The sequence below is a fragment of the Heterocephalus glaber genome, unplaced genomic scaffold (assembly GCF_053883595.1).
Source record: "Heterocephalus glaber isolate CG9 unplaced genomic scaffold, H.glaber_assembly_v1.0 deba00001555, whole genome shotgun sequence".
Lineage (NCBI taxonomy): Eukaryota > Metazoa > Chordata > Mammalia > Rodentia > Bathyergidae > Heterocephalus > Heterocephalus glaber.
The window spans coordinates 16643521-16664121 of NW_028258346.1; the positions used below are offsets into that span (position 1 = coordinate 16643521).

General features: G+C 38.8%; 1 long non-coding RNA gene across 3 annotated transcripts in view; it reads left to right on the forward strand.

The window, feature by feature from the left end:
* The first annotated feature begins 2032 nt into the window (after window positions 1–2032).
* The window catches only part of LOC110350352 (uncharacterized), a 31376-nt gene continuing 12807 nt past the window's right edge, over window positions 2033–20601 (forward strand). For 2 of the 3 annotated variants that reach the window (XR_015442916.1, XR_015442915.1), the window contains exons 1-3: window positions 2033–2299; window positions 3148–3249; window positions 10202–11953. This is a non-coding gene — a long non-coding RNA (uncharacterized LOC110350352). Of the gene's footprint in view, window positions 2300–3147; window positions 3250–10201; window positions 16562–20601 lie in introns of those variants that run through there. The other variant, XR_002396874.2, reaches the window with a different exon arrangement.

Sequence of the window (20601 nt, forward strand, 5' to 3'; positions counted from 1 at the left end):
GGCATATAGGACTCCAGCTAGTGCAAAAAAAAATCTACACATAGGCATATAATAGTTAGGATTCCAGAAACCCAACAGAAGAACAAAGTTCTACAAGCAGTGAGAGAAAAGAAAAAGATCATCTACAAAGGAAAGCCCATCAGAATCACAGCAGACTTCTCAATGCAAACCCTCAAGGCAAGAAGAGCTTGGAGTGATGTATTTCAAGCCCTAAAGGAAAACCGCCTCCAACCCAGATTGATGTACCCTGCAAAACTATCTTTAAAAATGATGGAGAAATAAGATACTTTCATGATAAAGAGCACCTCAGGAACTTCATGAATACCAAACCGGCACTCCAAAAAATTTTAGACACAACCCTAGGAAAAGACAATGAGGATCACAACCCCAGGAAACCCAGCAGAATGAATCCATTGGGCTTGACAAATTAAACCCAAAGAGGGAGAATCCAACAAAAAGAAAAAGTCAGGACAAGGCTTTTAAAACTTTTAATTTCATCTCCCTAATGAGTGTATAATTCAATCTTGTTATTGTACTGATTAGTATTTTTCTGATTCTAGAGTTGCACACCTTTCCTTTTGTTATACTGGCTATTATCTTCTTATGTCTACTTTTTAATTGGGTTGTCTATTAATGAGCTGTAAGAGTTCTTCATATATTCTGGTCATAGGTTATATGCATTGTAAATATGGACTGTGTAAGGACTACTTTTCATTTTAATGATGTCATTTAAAGTTCTAAATTTTGATGGAATCTCATTTATCAATTTTTTTCTCTTATACATCATGTTTTTTGCATCCTAGGTAGTTCTTGCCTACCCTGAATTCATAAATATTTTCCCTCATAATTTCTTCTTAAAGTTTTACACTTTTAGGCTTTCATATTTAGGTTCATAGATCCCTTCAAGTTATTTTTATGTATGGAAATAAAGGGTTGAGGTTAATTTTTTATATACGGATACCAGGTGTTCTAGTGCCATTTGCTGAAAACACTATCTCTTCCTTGGCTCTTGAATTGAGTTTATATTCTATAAAATGCTAATGTTAAATACTCTTTCAAAACTCAGTGGACCATATATGTGTGGTTCTATTTCTAGATTCTCTGTTTTATTCCAATGATCTATGTGTCTTTCCTTACACCAACACTGCCTTGATTACTGTAGCTTTAGAAGAAGTCTTAAAATTAGGAACTAAACGCCTTCCAACACTTTTTTAAAAAACTTTTCTAGGTCCTTTGTACTCCTACATAACTTTTAAATTTCAATATCCAATTCTTCATTTATAGCATGTACACATAGACCTGAATTTTTATATATACCTTGTGTTTTCTAATCCCACTAAATTCAAATACAAGTTCTAGGGAATCTTAGAGATTTCTTAGTATTTTCTCTGTAGATGATCATTTCATCTACATATAAAGATTTTGCTTCTACCTTGCCAATCCTATCCTAATTGTGTCATTTTATTGCCAGACTATTTTGGTTTGGACCTAGGTTTCAAAGTTAAATGGACAGATGAAGAGTAGGCGTATCTGCCCTTGTTCCCCACCTTAAGGAGAAAGCATTGTATCTTCTCCATTCCTATAAGGCATTTTTCCTGGAAGTATGGAGTACATGCTTTTAATCTGTTGAGAAGGTTCTGTTCTACTTCTAGTCTCCTGATACCTTTTACCATGAACAGCTGTAGAATTTAGTCCAATACTTTTTCTCCAACTAGTGACAGGATCATATGGCTTTTTCCTTTCCTCAGTTAAAATGATGACTTTTGGGGGTGGATCTTCCAATGCTGAACCAACACTGCCATCCCTATAATAAAACCACTTTCTACATATTGCCAAAAAAAAATTACGGCATTATATATAAAAATTCTATAAAGAAAAAACCACTTTGCTTCTATTTCTAACCTTTATTTCTGTTTTCTTTTCTTATCATAGATGTTCCTCAAAATAATTTTCTCCTATTGAGGAAGAGGATGTTAAAATGATCCTGAAGATCTCAATTACAGTAGGTAGGACCTGCCATGCTTTCACCATATTTATCGATTACAGTGGACTGGACTGTGATGTAGGAAGGAGCTCACAAATCTCTATGGCTTCACCCGTCTGCCTCTGTGGCTTGCCAGCAAAGTCCAGAGTACAAGTCCTAACTGGATGGCAATCCCTGGTGGATCCCTGCAAGTGGGGGCTGTGGGCCTCTTTGTCTGGATTCTCCACCATGTTTCTACTTCCAAGTTGCCCTGGCCTCATCTGTCCTGCAAATGAGGAAGGAGAGATTGGATGTTGAAGACAAGGCATTTTATGGGTGAGTCTTGGAGTAATACCCATCCCTCCTCTCTGCATTCAGTTGGCCAAATCCAGCCTTAGGATACCAACTGAACCAAACCAAACCGAAAAGAAGCCTTGAACTATAATCTTCCATGTGACAAGGAGGAGAGAACAGGACTGGGAGCATCTAGCAGCTCTGTCACTTAGGCTCAAGCCACTCCCTACATTTTTCGGCACTTGCAAAGCTTAAATGGTGTCTCTACAGTCTGTCTCACCAACTATTCTATGTTAAACCAGTGCATTAAAAATTCATAAATTGCTGTTCTGGTGTGAATAAGAGTGAGCAGTCAGAAACATTTAGCAGGTGTTTTCATTTTCCTTCCCATCTCAGCCATGCTTAGGACCTTAAGTTACTTTTGTGTAATTCTGGGGCTCTGATTTGCAGACATTGAAAAGCAAGGTAAAGCAAAGTTGGGCAATAGATGTTTTTGACCAAGGAGTGTTGTTTAGAGAGATTAAAGTTTAAACTCTGGCATGAAAGGCTGCTACACCCTGCCAATACTTTTCAACTTTATCTTGTTGAACTCTGTTTAATGTTTCTTAAGCATTCTGTGCTCATCTCAACTTTTATGTTCATATATATATCCTTTCAGCATTGTTCTTAATATTGACTTTTTTATTAATTAAAAATTGAATGCCAACCATCAGGAAATGTATGACAGAGATCAACTTCAATGGAAAGGATTCACATAATATAAAAATTAAAAGAACAAATCTATATAGAAAGTTGAGTATGCAGTGTGATATTAATAATGCAACAAGAACCACTTTCTCCATGTCTAAAATTTATGTTGAATTTTCTGTTTATTTATCCTAACCCCGTAGGTGGGCAAAAGCAATCAAGCTAAATGACCGCCTTGGTGTCAGGAACGCAAGCCAATCAACAGTAGCCTCCACACCAGGAGTCTCCCTTTGCTACGTTTACAGGTGCTCTTCCATTTAAGAAGGCCCCTGGGAGTAGAAGGTGTGGCAGCATTGGGTTTTGCTTATTCTTCCTCATGGACCACAGCCTATGTCTATGCTGTGCACAGAGGCTGGAAATCTGCTTATAATTCAGTACTACCCTCCCTGAGCTCACGCTAGCGAGACCTCATTGCTTCTCTCGAACCTTCTGTATCCAGAACCAGATAGGCACAGCCCGTTTCCGCAGTTCTGTTCACTTCTTTTGCGTGGAACGTCTCCCCCATAGCCCTCCTGGTGTGGGGCAGATATTCCCAACCATGGTGCTAGCGGCGGAGCCACGTGTTTGCTCCATTTGGCCCCAACCCAAACATTCCTTATCTCAGCATATTCTTTGATTCTAGGAATGTAATCAGAGCTCCCCAAAGAATTTCAATACACCAGTTAAGCTAATTCCTACTTTACTTTTTTAGTGCTTGTAATTGTTTCCACCTGGAACAAGTATGAAAGTGCTAATTCAGTGCATATATTTTTTGAGACAAGGTCTTGCTATGCAGTTCAGACTGACCTTGAACTGGTTATGTAGCCTAGGCTGGCCTTGAACTCATAGTGATCCTCCTGCCTCCCTAATTCAATTCTATAAACTTCTAATCACTTACCCACGAGGTATCAACGGCCCATACTGTTGTCACAATAAGGCATGGGTAAACTGTTCTTGTGCAAACATGCTTTCTCTCATATACTTTGCCTTCTATATTTTATAAAATTGTATACTATTTTCTTTTGTTGATATAGTGAATAACATTGATTTCAAAATGTTAAACTGATCTTCCATTCCTACATAAACCCAATTTTGCTGTCCTGTTTAGTGTTTACGATAATATATCTTTTATATTACTTTAATAACTGAAATAGCCAGGCTTACTTTTGTTTTTTGTAATATTTTCTATATTTTGCTACCAAGTTTGTAGCGGTTACATAGAATAAATTGGGAAGCGTTTGCTTGTTTTCTTGTTCTCTGTAAGATTTTTGACTAAGATTGGTGTAATTTGTCTTAAATGTCTGATGTAATTCTTAATGATTCCATCTAAACTTAGAACATTATAAGTTTAATATGAGAATTTTATTAATGATGGCTTCAATATATTTAACAAATGCAAAATTGTTCTGATCTATGTCAGACATATATTATTTTGGATATATATACATGAAAAATTATTTGTTTCAATTAATTATTTGTTTCCAACAATTAAATATTTATTTCAAATCATTCAAATTTAACCACACATCTTCTATTTTATCTGGCAGCATAAAATGTATCATTATATTTGGAATAAGTAAAAGAGTAATGATTATCCCTTTTTATCCAATTTGTAATTTTTTGTGCCTTCTCCCCTTTTTCTTGAATAGTTTCACAAGAGGCTTATCAAGTTAATTAGACTTTTCAAAGAACTAATCTTGGCTTCTTTATTGCTTTATGCTTTCTTTCCTGTTAATTTCTACTCCCATTGATTTTTTTCTCTTTTTTTATATTTGCTATTTAGTTTGCACACCTAACTTCTTGAAATGAGTAATTTGAGATTTGATTTTCAGCTTTTCTTCCTTTTAAATATATACATATGAATTCCAGTTTTGACCACTTCATAGTCATGCTCAGGGATTTGAATTTTACTTTGTAAGTAATGAGGAACCATTTGTTACATCCTGAGAAATGACACCATTATATATATACATATATATATATATATATTTGGATATGTGCCATTTGCTGTGCTATGCAGTGGTATTCAGGGAGTGCTACTGGTCTAAATGAGTGTGTCTCCCCCTCCAAATTCTATGTTAAATTCTAGCCTCCAGTGCTCTCAGAAGCCTCATGGAGGTGCTTAGCTCATAAAGGCAGGGCCCCTATGAATGGGATTAGTGCCCTTATAGGAGAATCTGCAGAGACATTCGGCCCTTCCATCACATGAGGGCACAGCAAGAAGATGTCCTCTGTGAGGAGAGGACATTCACCGGACCCAGAGTCTGTCAGCGTTTTGATCTGAGACTTACAAGCCACCCAGTTTATCATGTTCTGTTACAGCAACTTGAGTAGACTGAGACAGGGAGGCAGGAAGCCTAGGCATGGAAGAGCACAGATTGATGATTGAATATCGAGGGGCAAAGGACACAGTCATTATTATTAGAGGAAAGCGTGGTCAGAGAAGCAAATACTCTGGTTCATACCAGTTCCCAGAGTTGAGGCCTCAGGCACTAGTTGAGAGACGCATTTTACAGTTTGACAGCTGTGTTTGGATTTAAGGTGTTTCACTGTGTTATGCATGTACCTGTGTATCATATTAGCATGTATTGCAAACATGTAAGACAAGGAATGCGCTTTGCAGCTGTCACACACATGGTCACGCAGCAAGCCCTACATCGGCCTGCCAGGCACAGCTAAGGTCTTCCTGAGACCAGCAGGCCCGAGACTGCATACTGGTCCTTAAGGAAAGCACATAGCTGCTGGCAGAGGCCATCCTGACTCTTCCTACCTAGGACATGGTGAGGGCAGCTGAGTCCAGGACTTGTAACCACTCCCACCTGGGCCCATACATTTGTTTTTTTGGTTATCTGATGAAATGAAGTGGATGCTATCCAAAATGGTTTTAGCAAGTTGGTGAAAATGGCTTAAAAGTGAAAAATCAGCCTTCATTTCAGCTGTAGATGATAAAGGATAAAGTGTCTCACCTATTGTAAAAGAAAGCAGCTGAATTTAACTCAGCACATCAGGTTCTGGATTGATTTTTTTTTTCACTGAAAGAGTCAAAAAGGTCATGAATAAAACTTTAGTGGTTTGTTCACAAATAAGTTATTCCATCTTTATTTGAGGGAGACTAAAATCTTTTTTCACACGCAGTGACTAATGATTAGATGTATCCTTTTTGAATGGCCATCATTAGAAACCGCAAAGTTAGAGCTGTGAAGAGGAGTTGAACCTAGTGATTTCTCAAGAGTAACGGATATTTATCATGGGCCATTGTCCTACCAACTTCCGGTGCTCTAGAGGGCTCTCTGGTTCTCCAGTGGAGGAAGCTCAGGGCTGGTTTCCTCTCATACCAGCTCTCCAGCCTCTTTATCATGGCCAGTGTTGCTCAGCTGAAGGGAAAATGCCCTCTTCGGAGGAATTGATTTCAGTGGTGATGAATTTGGATGCTTGGATATCAGCCAATTCTTTCTGAAATTTGAAATTGGCCTTGAAGTCCCCACTATATGCTAAGTCACAAGCAGGTGCCATCCTTGAAAATCTGTGGTCAAAACAAAAAACAAAACACTTCATCACTTTAAAAATTACACAACACCATCCTATCCACAGCATACGATATAACATAGTTCATGGTTCTAGTTTCACTGACAGGTCACAGGTTCATTATATCTAATGATAAATGTGGGCTTGGGTGTGATTATAGGATAAAGAAATAGATTTTTTTTCCTTGTCCATACTCAGTTACAACTTCTTATTTTGAGGAAATCTATGTTCCATTTGGCCACATCTTTACTTCAACTTTAGAGTTTCTAGCCAATGACTGGCAGAAGAAATCAAACAAGGGGTAGAATTATTGAACAACTTGTGGTGGTTTCAATGTACTGATTTGCTCTTATCTCCATCCATCTCTCTGTACATTGATGGGGGGGCTTAAATTTGTTCATGAATAAACCATTCTGGTGAATGGAGAGAATGAGAAGCTGTCTGCCCTTTAATGTAAAATGCACTGATGTGTAGATAGAAACAGAGATGAAAAAACCTGAATATCTGCTCCAATGAGGCTCCTGAAAAGTCAATATTTAGGAAATAGTATAATATGTGCTAATCATGGAGCCATGTACAGAGTGGAGTGGATTCCATGAGAATAAAGAAGGAGAAGAGAAACACATTGGGAAAAATAATGAGCGTTTGGACCATGGTAGTAGCAATGGCAATGAAGAGAGGGAAGCAGATTAAAGTACTTTTAGGACAGCAAAAATCAGGGACTTAAAAGCTTGATATTTGAGTCCTGGGACTATCATTTTATAGCTTCTGATTGGGTCATTCACGCAAGGAAAGCTTTAAAATTCACTGAATCTCAGTTTCTTCATTTATAAAACAGGACAAGAGTTCCTACTTCTTGGGTTGCTTTGTATGGATTAAATCATATACTTTATGAAAAGTTCTAGTGCTCTAAACATAGCAATTCAGTGCATGTTGGCTATTATAATTTTTATCAATCTTGGGGCTTAGGTGAGGAATCACAGTGTAGTTGAAAATGTATGGGTTTCTAAGCCAGTATCTGGATTTCATTCAAATCCCACTACCACCTTGTGCTACCTGCACGACCTTGGGAAATTTGCTTGACCTGTCTGATGAAACCTCTCAGTTTCATTGTCTGTGGAATGGGGATTTCAGCCACTCTTCCAGGTGTTCTCGTTAATGAAATGGATCAAAGCATAAGAAGAGTGTAGCCCACATCAAAACTCAATAAATGACCAACACCACTCCTAGTGGCTGAGGGGATGATGTTCTTATACTTGAGTTGTGAGTACTCTCTGAGTCGTCTTGGACTCTGGAGGAAGATTAAGTCTCTCCTTAACAGAAAACAAGGTGAGTTTTGTTTTCATCATGGGTGAGCACCTCCCATGTCTCAGCCAGGCAGGCGGAAAAAGATATGTGTGTCAGAAAGGATCAGGTCTGGAGCATTAGCTTGGTGTTTCTAATCTGCATTTGATTCCATGAATATGGATTGGATTTTCCAGAGGGGGAAAGGAGCTAAGTCTAGAGTTTTGAAGAACAGCAGCCTGAAGGAGGAATGATGGAGAAAGAGGTGACCCCGGTTAAGACTGAGGTAAAGCTGAGGTGTTACAGGGAAGGCTGGGCAAGAGGTTAATGCGTGCTAGGAGATGTGCACCACATGTGCAGTGCTGGAATGCCAAAGAGGAAAAAGCCCCACCCAGGGCTTGTTAGACGATTTGACCCTGTGGAGCAATGCAGGTGGGAGGCAGGGGGCTGAGCAATGAATGTGTCAGGGAGGATGTGAGCAGCTGAAGTTTTAGTGCTCTAACTCCCTTATTTAAGCCCTTTTGGTCTTGATTAGATCATACCTGTACGATAAAGAACTCTAGGATTTCTGTGTGATACATTGTTCTGTTGGCAAAAGATTCTTTGGAAATGGATGAGCATTATCAGAAGTGGGGAGAAAAATGAGAAATGGACTTCAAAGCCATACATAATTAGTAGTAAAGACTTAAAATTTGGAGTCTCACAGACCTTGGTTCAAATTCCCGCTTTATCACGTACTAGCAGATGACACTGTAAAAGCAGTAAACATATTGCGATACCTATTATTCTCTCATAAGTAACAGTGGAGCTCTAACAGGTATTTAAGCTATCCATGTGGTGAGTGCTACATGGGGCAATATGTGCTGACTGCTTAACAATGCCCGGTAACCAGGACGGACTCAAAACGTGGTCAAAAATTAAAATGGAATGTATCTATTTATGTAACAGCTATCCCTTTCTTTTTACTTTTTACAGTTATGGATTTTTCTCTCAGATGAGAAAAAATGGCTGTGAACGTGTTGACAGTAAAAACACAAGGAAATATTGTAGTGATTTAGAAATAGTACCATACAATTCCAGTGTAGGAAGAAAGAAAAGAATTAAGAGTAGGGCAAGTAAAAGAGGAACATTATTTAGACAGGGAACAGTCAGTCAATGACCAAACATACTCTGCAATGGTTACAGAAACTGAATTGTCCCTAGGGCCGGGGACCTAGTGATTCATAAAGCAGCATGGCTCCCTGTGATGACTGTCCTGTACTAGCTGTGCAGTATTTCCATTTCCAATCTTGCTGTCCCAGCCTCCGAGGGGCTCCTGGTGGGACTTCATGAAAGTTTTTCTGCTGGTCTACTCAGTGAAAAGTGACCTAGATTTCATTGTCCCTGCTGCCTCAAGTTGAAAGCATGTTTATTGCGAAGAGCATCCGCATCTTCATAGCTTTCTCATGGGCCGAGACTACAAGATGACAGACTCCTTTCATTCACAATGTCTAACATAATGAGAGAAAATGAAGGTTTTTAGAATGGGCCACATTGCTGAACTTGCATACAAAACTTTGGTCATGACAATATGTGGTCAACTAGTGTTTTGTCTAGATTAAATGAGAAACAAGTATTTGTGTATTGCTTTTAAGTCCTGAAATAATCCATGATTCCTATCCACAACAACCTCACAGTCCAACAGTGAGGCTCAGGAACTGGCATTTGGAAGGCAAAAATGAGCTAACGGTGATGGTTTGAGATAAATTCTTACCTTCCAGAAGTCCACAGGCAGGTGGGAGAGACAGAAGTGCAAGGTGAAAGATTGTGCTGTGCAGGTTATAGGCTCTAGTACAACTAGTTAGAATGGAGGAAGCACGCATAGAGAGGAAACGTGTGTAAAAGTTATATTGTGTATCCGTGGGAAGCAGGAGGAGAGTTCCCGGATAAGTCTGGATGCCTTATTGGCATATTAGGAGAAAAGATTGAGTGCAAGGTGCAGTCAAATCCCTTTTTCCCATTTTAACAACTCGTTTTCTGTTCCCGATTAATAGAGTGGGCCATGTGTTTGTTTTTCTGATTTTGTCAAATTCTTCTAGTGAAGTATTTGTTTAAAATTAGCTAGCATGAGAGACATCATGAGAGAATGGTACGAGAGCATCCACAGCTGTCTGAGCTCAAAATGCATCACAGAAGGATGCTGCTGACAGTGGTGGTTCTCATGCCGCACCATGATCATCATTTACTCTCTGCGACTGGCAGGCCCGGGCCTCCACCTAGACTTGCAGACTCTCATCCCACATAAAGGATGGCAGGCGCAGAGTGGAGGTGGCCCGGTGTCAGGCTCCAGGAGTGTCCTCGGAGGAGCAGGGAGGAGACAGGGATCCTGCCTTTTCGGTAAAAGACCCATGTGATCTTTCTCAACCACAGCAAAGAGCAAGGCGGGTTCCTGGAATGAGCTCAGAGGAGGGAAAAGAAAGACGAGAAGGCATCGCCTGAAACGTCGGGTTCAAGCCTGAGCTCCCAGTTGGCAGAGGTCTTTCCCAGGAAGCACGTCTGTGTGTGGTGCAGCAGCCCGCAGCCGGGTGGTTCCTGGATCGCGGCTCCTCTCCTCCTCCAGCTGGCCCCCTGGCACCAGCACCAGCTGCTCCCGTCTGGGAATGCGATGCCCATCATCGCCAGTTTGCTCTTCAGTCAGTCTGGCCTGCTTGAGAGGAAAATCACTGGTGTTCCTTCCTTCCTCCCATGTTGAACAGTCACTTTTATTTTTATTTTTTGAACCACCCTTCACACCAAGGCCAGCCCTGTGCCAATTGTACAGCAGACCATTTGTTTGTAAGCATTTATTTTCATTGCTTATTTTTTCTTAGTGCCCAGAACTCACCCTAGTCTTTTCTTCTTGCTCCAAATGTCTGGGGCATCATGTTTTCTTAGGACTACCAGGAACATCTTCACACGTATCCCTTTCCTAGCAGCTGCTTTAAAAGTTGCCATCTTTTTTCTCATTCTACCACATTCCAGCCACGATATCAGGTACAATTGCTACAAAAATAAACAAGTCATAGGCCCTGTACTTACGGTACACACACTTTCAAGAGGCAGCTAGGTAAGAATACCTAGCATCACTAATAGATGCAAAGGAATGAGACAGTGTGTCATATTGGAAGAAGTGTCCAATGGCAAAGTATATAAAGGCCCTAGATACATGAAAGGATTTTCTGGAAAGGCCACTAAGGAAAAGTACTCTACAGGTAGGGGTTAGAGTGAGCTTAATGTAGGGGCTGTTGCAAGTCCCCTCAAAAGCTATGTGAGATGAGAACACAGATTTGAAATTTAGGAAAGATTTTTGAATCAGGAAATAAGAAATAAGTCATGAAATAAGAGTACAAAAATAATACCAGAAATCTACATAAGGGATTGAGTAGTAGTAAATAGGAGCCAGATTTGGAAGATATTTAGGAAAAGACATTGCATGTTTGGTGATTGCTTGTACTCACATTTGAGGAGATGGTGAAGGAGGTGGGAAATTCAGAATACAGTACCTCTGCGGACTGTGTTGAAGGCAGGGGCATAGTAATGCCTTCCCCGGGATGTGGAAAACACAAAATAGAATTGACTGAAGACTTTTATTTGATGGTAGTAGGTGTAAATGAGGCGTGATACAAGCTAAAAAAATTCATTAATTTTAATTATTTAATTTTAATAATTGTAATTATCAATTTTATTTTAATATTAAAATAGCGTCAAGTTGGTTTCATTACATTAAGATGCATATCCTTATTACTATATCATGAAAAAAATCAATAATTCTAACAGCTTTAGAGACTACGACAAAGCAGTCGAAGAAACGTCCTTTACGCTGGCTGGAGTGGGGTGGGCGGGGCCGTCCTGGAGTTTATCTGCGTAATCCGGGCCTCTGGCCCCTGCGACCCTGACATTGCTCCGCTTTCTCACTCGGTTTCCCCTTCAAATCCTCTCCTCCCCATCTCTTTGCTCTTCTGCTTTACTTCATTGTTTTAAACTCCTTCTCTTTCTAGCATGGCCAAACTTTCCTCTTTTACCAAGTTCCCAGCCTTGTTTATTTCTAGTCTAAAACCAACTCAAGATTGGACTCAAGATTCAGAGAAAATCTCTCCTGCTGTCACAGAAGACATTTCGGAAGACACGTGACTCCTGACCCAGGTGCGATTTCCCAAATCCTAGCAATTTCCAAGGCGGATAAGCCTAAGAATATTGATGGCTTATGGAAGCGAGATACTTGGGACATTTTTAAAAACGCTTTTCATTTTTGGGTTTTAAAAAAGCTAAAATCTCTATCTCCCTTGCAACCCTTAACTACTCATTTTCTTTCTCCCTTATTTCTGGATCAAGCCTTACATTCTCAATTTTTCTACTCCAATGAAGGTTACTTCTTGTTAGGATCTGAGAAAAGAGAAATAGTGATAGAGGACAGAGGAGGAAAGAAGGAATAGCAATGAATGTGAAGAGAAAAATTTCCAATAAACCACATGGAACCACAAATCTTTAATTTTTGAGACTTAATATCTAGATAGATGAATTCTCTCACCAGCCTGTGATCAGGCGTCTGGTTATCTGGTGCCTTGCATCACTCGGTGAGAAAGACCATGTCCACTTGTCTTGCAGTGCAGGCCTAGGAAGTGGTTTTGGCATCTCTCAGATGGTTTTGGATAAGATTCTGTTGTGAAAGCTAAACACAGCTTATAATTGCATGCTATCAGACTGCTCTGTGTTTATTGGCTGTTCACTCCCCTGAAGCCACACTGAGATCCTACAGAGTAATTGATGTCAGAGAGAATTTATAAGGAGAAGGACAACTTTTAGCTACTTAAAAATATGTAAATGGCTCACATCTTGATTCTGCAGATGAGCAGCACAATTGCCAGGATAATTAATGGACGATGGTAGATCTATCCTGGAGGAAGGACACATGTTGGGTGACTTTATCCAAGTGGCACAATAGGGGGTAAGCATAAGAGGGGAGGGCACAAGATTCTTCAATGGAATGAAAAGTAGGAGAGAGACATCATATTTGTGCTCTTCAAGATTAAAAACCAATGAATCTATCAACCGTTACAAAGAGATAAAATTTAGTAGCCAATAATAGCTGGCAACTGAGTGGAAGACAGAAGGGAGTATAGTTATGTGAAAAATTTTTAGGAATCCTTTGTTTTTCTTAAGTTCAACCAAAATTACCACCACAATAAAATAATGACTAATATTCTTGAGAACAATAACCATGTATTTTCAACTTTTACCCTCTTTACTTAGGATAGTCTATGGTATTTGGTCTGTGCTTTATAAATCCCTGGAAGCTGAATGAATATGAGATCAAATGGCTAACATAGATATCACATATCACATACATACTATTTACATGATGATAGCTACAGCAATATGAACTTTACCCATTTACCTGTAACTAAAAGTTGTCCAAATTTTTTTCTAAGAGGCCACATAATAAATATTTCAAGATTCTCAGTATAACAGGTAAATTGAGAATATTATGTAGGTGGTAAAGTAACAAAAACTAGAATGAATTCCTAAAATTTTTGATGAAATTATAAATTCAGATATAACTAAGTTTTTTGTAATGAAATTATTTTGTAATGAAATAATGTTTTACTTAACTAGGGTTCACAGTGTTCCATATTATCAAAACTTATTGAGAATGTTATCTGATAATGCTGATCTGTAATGAAATTTTAATTATTTCATCGATTATTTGCATTTTATATAATTTTTGCATTTCATATATTATTAATCTTAATCTTTTAGTAACATTGAAAAATGTAAAAGCTATTCTTAGCTCTCAGGCAATATAAACACCTGTGACAGACTGAATTTAGTCTGTTAGCTGTCCTTTGCTGACCCATGATCTATACTTACTAGTTTTGAATAACATTTGATTGATTGATTGATTGATTTTGGACCCTATCATGGACAAAATGGAATTAGAAAATTTGTATCTGTTTGCAACACTTTATACACTATAAAAGTCCCCTCATTTGAAAGCTTTTCTTTGTTTTTATACTAGTACTTTCATGTGGGCATTGGCCTGAGAACCACCCCGAAACATCCTCTTGGTTAACCTGATAGCTTCCCCTTTCAACTCAGTTTGACTGAGCAAGACTGGGCTGGAGGACAGGGCGTCACAAGAACTTCCTCTCCTTGGGATAAAAATACAACGACAAGGACAGAATCCCAAGGAACTGCCAAGTACAATGAATGCCCAAATTTGAAGTTGTTTTTTATGTTGTCCTTTGGTCGGCAATGCTTGAAATGCTTCTGTGCGTTGTAGGCCCGCTCCCTGCTGTCATTTCTAGGCTCGCTTTCTTCTTCCCTCAAAACCCCAGCTTCTTTGAAGTGCATGTCATGGACTTCTCAATCCACTGCACTTTCTAGTTGGCTTCCTAGCTCTGTCCCCAAAGCCTTCTCATTCATCTTGCCTCTCCACCTGACCTGCCTCATTCCCTGTTCTCGCTGCACTGCACCCACAGGTAGTGCAGGAGGGAGAAGACGCAATCACATTGATTTGGTTCAAAGACTGACTCTCTCGTTTCCTAGCTGTGCTCTGTCCCTGAAACTATAAAACAGGTATAACAATAGTAAATGAGATTTTTAAGAGATAAATACTTCAGGTAATGACTGTCAGAACACTCAATGTGTTCAGAGCCTTCACCATCATTTAAATATAAGATAATAAATACATAATACCAATGCAAATAGGATTAACTGCAAACGTTTACTGCATGCTTACCAGGTAGTAGGCACTGTGGAAAGTACTTTGCAAATATGCACTTATTTAGGCTTCATGACAGCTTTGTGACTGGTACATTTTGTTATTCTCCTCCTGTGTTGGATAAAGACAGGAATACGGATGGAAGCTCCTTGTTTGTGGTCATCAGCAGTGGAGTGGAGGGTCTGGGAGGCGGAGTCCATGGCCTACCTGGTCTCTCAGTTCCTTCCCCTCTTAAGATCTACCTGTTTTCTCGTCTGTCGTTGTCCATCCATCTTTTCATCATAAATGGTCTTAGCACCTTTAAAGTTTATTTATTTATTTATTTATTTATTTGGTGCTGGGGATAGAACTCGGGACCTTGTGCTTGTGAGGCAGGCGCTGGAACCACTGAGCTAAATCCCTTGCTCTATCAGGCTCACCTTTTAACCCTGGAGTTTACTTCTGTTGTACTCCACAGCTAACATCCTCTAACTTCATTCTAACTTTAAACCCCGGACCTGAATTCTTTTCAGTATTTATTGCCTCCATTCTGTTCTCACTTTCCTTCCTACTCAGCTTAAATTATCCATTGCCTGATGCCTGATGTTTCCCTTAGAAACACCTTTAACCCCTTCTCTCCATTTCTCTTCCATTAGACTACTTATCCCAAACAAAGCCAGACTCAACTATCCAATTACTTTGTGACAATGCTGCAACAGTAAAAACACTGCTGAAAATCTGAATTTTGCTGGGCTTCCCAATTTATGCATCCCAAGAAAATCTACTTTCTTCTCCATAGACTCACACATCTTCCTCTCTCCCCAAACTTCAAACATTTCCTCTCCTGACATTGAAACTTTGAGACAAATAAATAGAACTGGATGTGAACAGTGTTGCTTCCCTATTAGCAGTTCAATGAACTTCCGGCATTTGTATTTAACTACTGCATTACCCTCTTTATTAGTAGATTAGATTTATTTCTGTTGCTAAGGCCAAACCCCCTACCACTGTCTTACATCCTTTCCACCTAGCATTCTCATACAAGTGCCACATTTTCTACACCAATTTCTCTTTCCTTTCTTGAGATCAATCATACTGGCATACAAAAAAAAGTCACAAATCACTTATCTTGAAAAACAAACTGCAACCAACTTTAAGCTTCTTTGAACTTACACCATTCTCTGGAAACTATTGCATTTATCTTATCCACTTTACATCAAAATCCTTTGTACTTACTGTCTCTATTTCTTCAGTTTTCTCTCTTTACTTGTTTCAGTAGAATTTTAAATTGTACCCTCCCCTGAAATCGCCTGTGAGAACTGTGGTAGCAGACATTGTTGGTTGTCAGTCCCAAAGATAGTCCTCTTCCTTTTCTTCTATTTATCCTCCTCCTTTTCTTCTTCCTTCTCCACCTTGTTTTCCTCCTTTTCCATCTCTGTCTTCTACTTTTTTAAGGTTGTATTTATTATATTTCGCACTTTCTTCAGGTAATAAGAGAAGATAACTAACCTCAATCTACAGGAGTGCAAAATGTTATTGATCTTCGTTGCTATTCTTAGAGTAGCAATTTTTAAAAAATTTAACATATGCCATCATTAACAGAAGTGGTAGGAAACAGAACATTGGAGAAATGACAGAAAATAGAGTAAAATTTAGCATCCAGTTGTTCTAAAATTAAGGAATATACATATATATTGATATTCACTCTTGATAATTAAGAGAAAAAGAAAGCATATATCATAAAATATTAATTTCATTGTGATATAGACAACAAATTAAAGTTCTTTTAAATCAAAAACCTTTATTTTTAAAGGTAGGTTTAGATTCTCAGCAAAATTGAGCAAAAAGGAAAGGGTCCTTGTATTTCTCCATTCCCACACATAAACAACCTCTCTTATTACTTATATTCCTCAGCAGAATGGTACATTGGTTAAAATCAACCTTCACATAGTAAATTTGATTTAGGTCTCTTCCCTGTCTTTTCTTGGTTTGATTGTTCATTTCTTATTAGTGTGAATAATATTTCATTGACTGGATGTACCACCATTTACTTATCCATATATCTACTGAAGGATACCTTGGTTCTTTCCAAATTTTAATGATTATGAATCAAGCTTTTACAAACACAGTGTTTTGTGTGGACATAAGTTTTCAGTTCATTTGAGTAAATGCCAAAGACTGATTGCTGGGTCACAGAATGAGACTATGTCTAGCTTTGTGAAGGACTGCCAAACTCTCCCAAGGCAGCTGCATCACTTTGCATTCCTACCAGTGTGCTCCACATTCTGACCAGCATTTGAAACTAATGCTTTGGATTTTGGGAATTGCAATAGGAATGTAGTAGTATTTAATTTGCAATTCCCTAATGACGTGTGATACTGAACATGTTCAATATCCTTACTCACCATCTGTATATGTTCTTTAGGCGATGTCTATTTAGGATTTTTGCCCAATTTTTAATTGGGTCATTTATCTTATTGTTAAGTTTTAAGTTCTTTAAGTTTGATTTTAGTTAAAAGTCTGTTATTATGTATGTTTTTTGCAAATATGTTTTCCTTATCTTTTTATTTTCTGGACTTGGTCTTTCCAATCCATGTTTTTGAAATTGAAAGTGAATCTATTTTGCTGCAAGTAGTAGCATCAATGCCTGACACACTGAAGTGCTTCAAGGTTAAGAATATCTCAAGGCTATTTATAAACATCATAACTCCATCACTTAACTCTCATTCTATAGACAAAGCTTTTCTAAAGGCCAATCCATGCAGTCCAGACGGTTACCTTTGTGACCACTGTCTTTCCTTCAGCCCATTTGCCAAAATTAGAGGAAGTACGAATAGTGTCACAATGAAATACAGTCCAGCTGCAAGTGATGTCAAGGAAGACAAAGTTATGGCACCGATCTTTCTCATCTTTCCCAACTTAACACAGGTATGAAGCGAATTGACCTCATCTTCTCCTACTGCAACAAAGAGAGATACAAGTATCCTCCTTTATAGTAATGACCTTGTCATATTTTTTAGAGTGAAATGTAGAAACAGTGTGGCTCTACTGCCATCATACTTCCAAAAGGGATGCCTCAGCACAAAATTCAACAAAACAAACAAACCCATTGTACAGTGGACCCTTGACTTATGAACTCAATCATTTCCCCAAGGGGTGGTAGTAACTCAAGTTGGTTGTAAGTCAATAGAGCTGAGATCTGGACGTTTACCTGGGTAAACAATATAGATAACAAGAGGCAGATGAATCTTCCATTAATCTAATTAACCCAACTTGTTTGTATGTCAGGCCAATCATAACTTGAGGGTCCACTGTATTTGGTAGACATTCAGTCTTAGATATCCTCAAGCAACAAGTAAATTTATTATGTCTTGTGTAGGGATTCAGTCACTCTTGGCCCACAAGTGCATTTATTCGATTATTCAGACATGGATTTTGCTATTCATTCATTCTGATTGTTTCTTAGTTGCTAGTTTATGTATTAATGTTCTTTTGTTGATGAAACAGCAGCTGGTCACACACACACATGCACACACACAGTTATTGAATAAGACTTATGGAAGACTAAATTTTTAAATTTCATGTTGCCTGGTGATAAACTATGGGATTCAAAACAAATGCACATGCTTGAAAATAGCAAAGAACTTTTCAGAAAAAAATTAACTTTACCTTTAGGCCTCCCTTCTTTTCTACTTGCGCTATGAAAATTAATGTTTAATGCATGGCATATTTCCATTTTTGCCTCAGCTGCCAGGAAACAGAACATCATTTATTGCCTGTGAAAAGAATTGATTATTTTACTCAACCCTAACCCTAGACAAGTCTCAATTGCTTTAAATAATTAAATAATTTAAATCTGTATCCTTTAAATAATTTTAGTTTTATTGCTTTTTATTCCTTCTAGCAGTATGCTTAGTTTTCAAGCAATTTAAGTGATTTTTGAAAAAAACATTTCAATAACTTCTTTCAACAAACAGATTGAGCATTGTGCAAGTTATTAAGTTATTGTTTCTTGGTTTCAAACCCAACGTTCTACACACAGTTTTGTGATGCTGGGCTGGGACGCTACAAACCATACTTTGAGACCGTCAGTGGCCTCCATGTTAGGCTCTGCCAGTAGAGGGCGATAGAGGGAAACTGAAAGTCTTGAGCAACAGGAAGGGACATTCTTCTGCTTCTCAGGAAGCCTGTGCACTTCCTCTCTGCTTTCTGTTCCCAATGACATCACCCAGCACTGTGTCTTTACATAGCAGCTGTATGTTCCTTCTGATAGCAACAGCTGGCTCCAGTGTGCATTTAATTCTTCTAGCACAAATGGAGCCCATTTCACAACTGGCTGTGGTATCTATCTATCCAGCCCTGGTCTCTCCTCAAAAACTTGGGTAGCAAATCCATTTGGCCTTTCCAGTGAGCTGAGAGACACCAGAGTGGACAGCCTCTTCCTTAAAATATGGATTTTAGCTTCCTAAGAGCCATCTCCTAGTTTAAAGCGTAATAATTCCAACCTCTTCCTTGTCCCTTCGGTGTCAGAAGTGGTAGTTGCTCCCTGCCATTCCTACAGTACTTCTGAGGTACTTAAGGCACTCTCTTTGTATCCTTCCAAATCCCTAGTAGCCACTTTGCAACTAGTTAACACTGTCTTATATGAAATTCCCTCTCTTAAAATAACTGGTATGGTTTTCCCTAGAGGACCTCTCACTGTTGAAGGTATTTAGCATGAATGAGACATAGCTCTAAGAAACAGGAAACAGTCATGACCCAACTCTGCTTTTGTACAGTTAGTTGGTCTTCTTGTAGGTTAGACAGGGAACACATGTAAATATATAAGAGGGTTAGTGGTATTTTCACATGTCTTTTCTGCACTATGAAGAAAACGAAACAAAACAAAACACCCAGAAACAAACCCAGGAAAGGGGGAAGCGAGTATAGGGGTGGCAGAAGGGGGCTGGTATTGTGTGAAGTTGATATACAAAAGGCATTTGTGGGTGGGAGACATTTGGGAAGATTTGACAGAAATACAGGATCAAATTGTGTGGAGCCTGAGTATTTCAGGGAGAAGAAATGGGAGGTGTATGTAGGCCATGAGGTTAAAGCACGGTTGCTATCATCAGGCATGGAAAGGCCCATGTGTTGCAAGCAGAGGGAGAAAGTGGGAAAGTGATAGGAAATTAGTGCAGAGATATTACTGGAAAAGCAGAGTCCTGTGAGCCATGTTAAGGATTCTGAACTCCTATCAAAGTGAGGTGGTAAGACACTGGAGGGTTTTAATAGGGGAAGGAAAACCAGCTCATCTGCAATTTTTTTTGAGTATCTATGTTGTGCAAGTCTTCTAAAAGTGAATAATATACTTGTAAACAACATCTGTTTATTCTTCCAGTGGAAGAAGTACGTGAAGAACTTCTAAGTCAATAAGGTGTGTGTCAGATGATAAATGCTATGGAGAAAAATAAAACAGAATCAAAACACATGGAGTGCCAGGGTGAGAAGAGCCTGAAAGGAGCAAAGGCAAACATAAGGGCATTTAGGAGGTTGTTTCAATATTCTAGGTGGGAGTTAATAGTGACTTGGACCATGATGGGCATAAAGATGCTTAAGAAAATGTGATCAGATTCTGGATTTATTTCATATGTGGTGTTTGCTTAAGGATTTAGAAAAAATAAAAGGTCAGATCCTGATCTTAGCTTACAAGAATTTGTATGATTGTGTTCCTGCTTAAACTCCTAAATTTCTCTCCACCCACTTCACCATTATGCACTCTGTTCTTTTGTTCTAATGAATCTGTTTCCTAAAAGAGCCACATGCCCCCTGGCTGCTGTTCATTTGCACATGTGGACACCTTTTTTTCCCTGAATAGCTCTTTTTCCTTGTCCTTCATGTCATGGTTACATCTCTGCTATTCCCCAAAGCCCTTCCTGTTTTCTGGCGATGAGTTTAGACATCCATCCTCTGAGGCCAACCCCAGAGCTGACCTCTACAATCAATCACCCAGAAAGTGGTGCACATATTTCTTAATAATCAAAACTCTCAGGTTTGTTTTTTTTTAGGTGTATTATTAACTGTTTTCACAGAGCTCTTGGCCAGGGGGAGATTC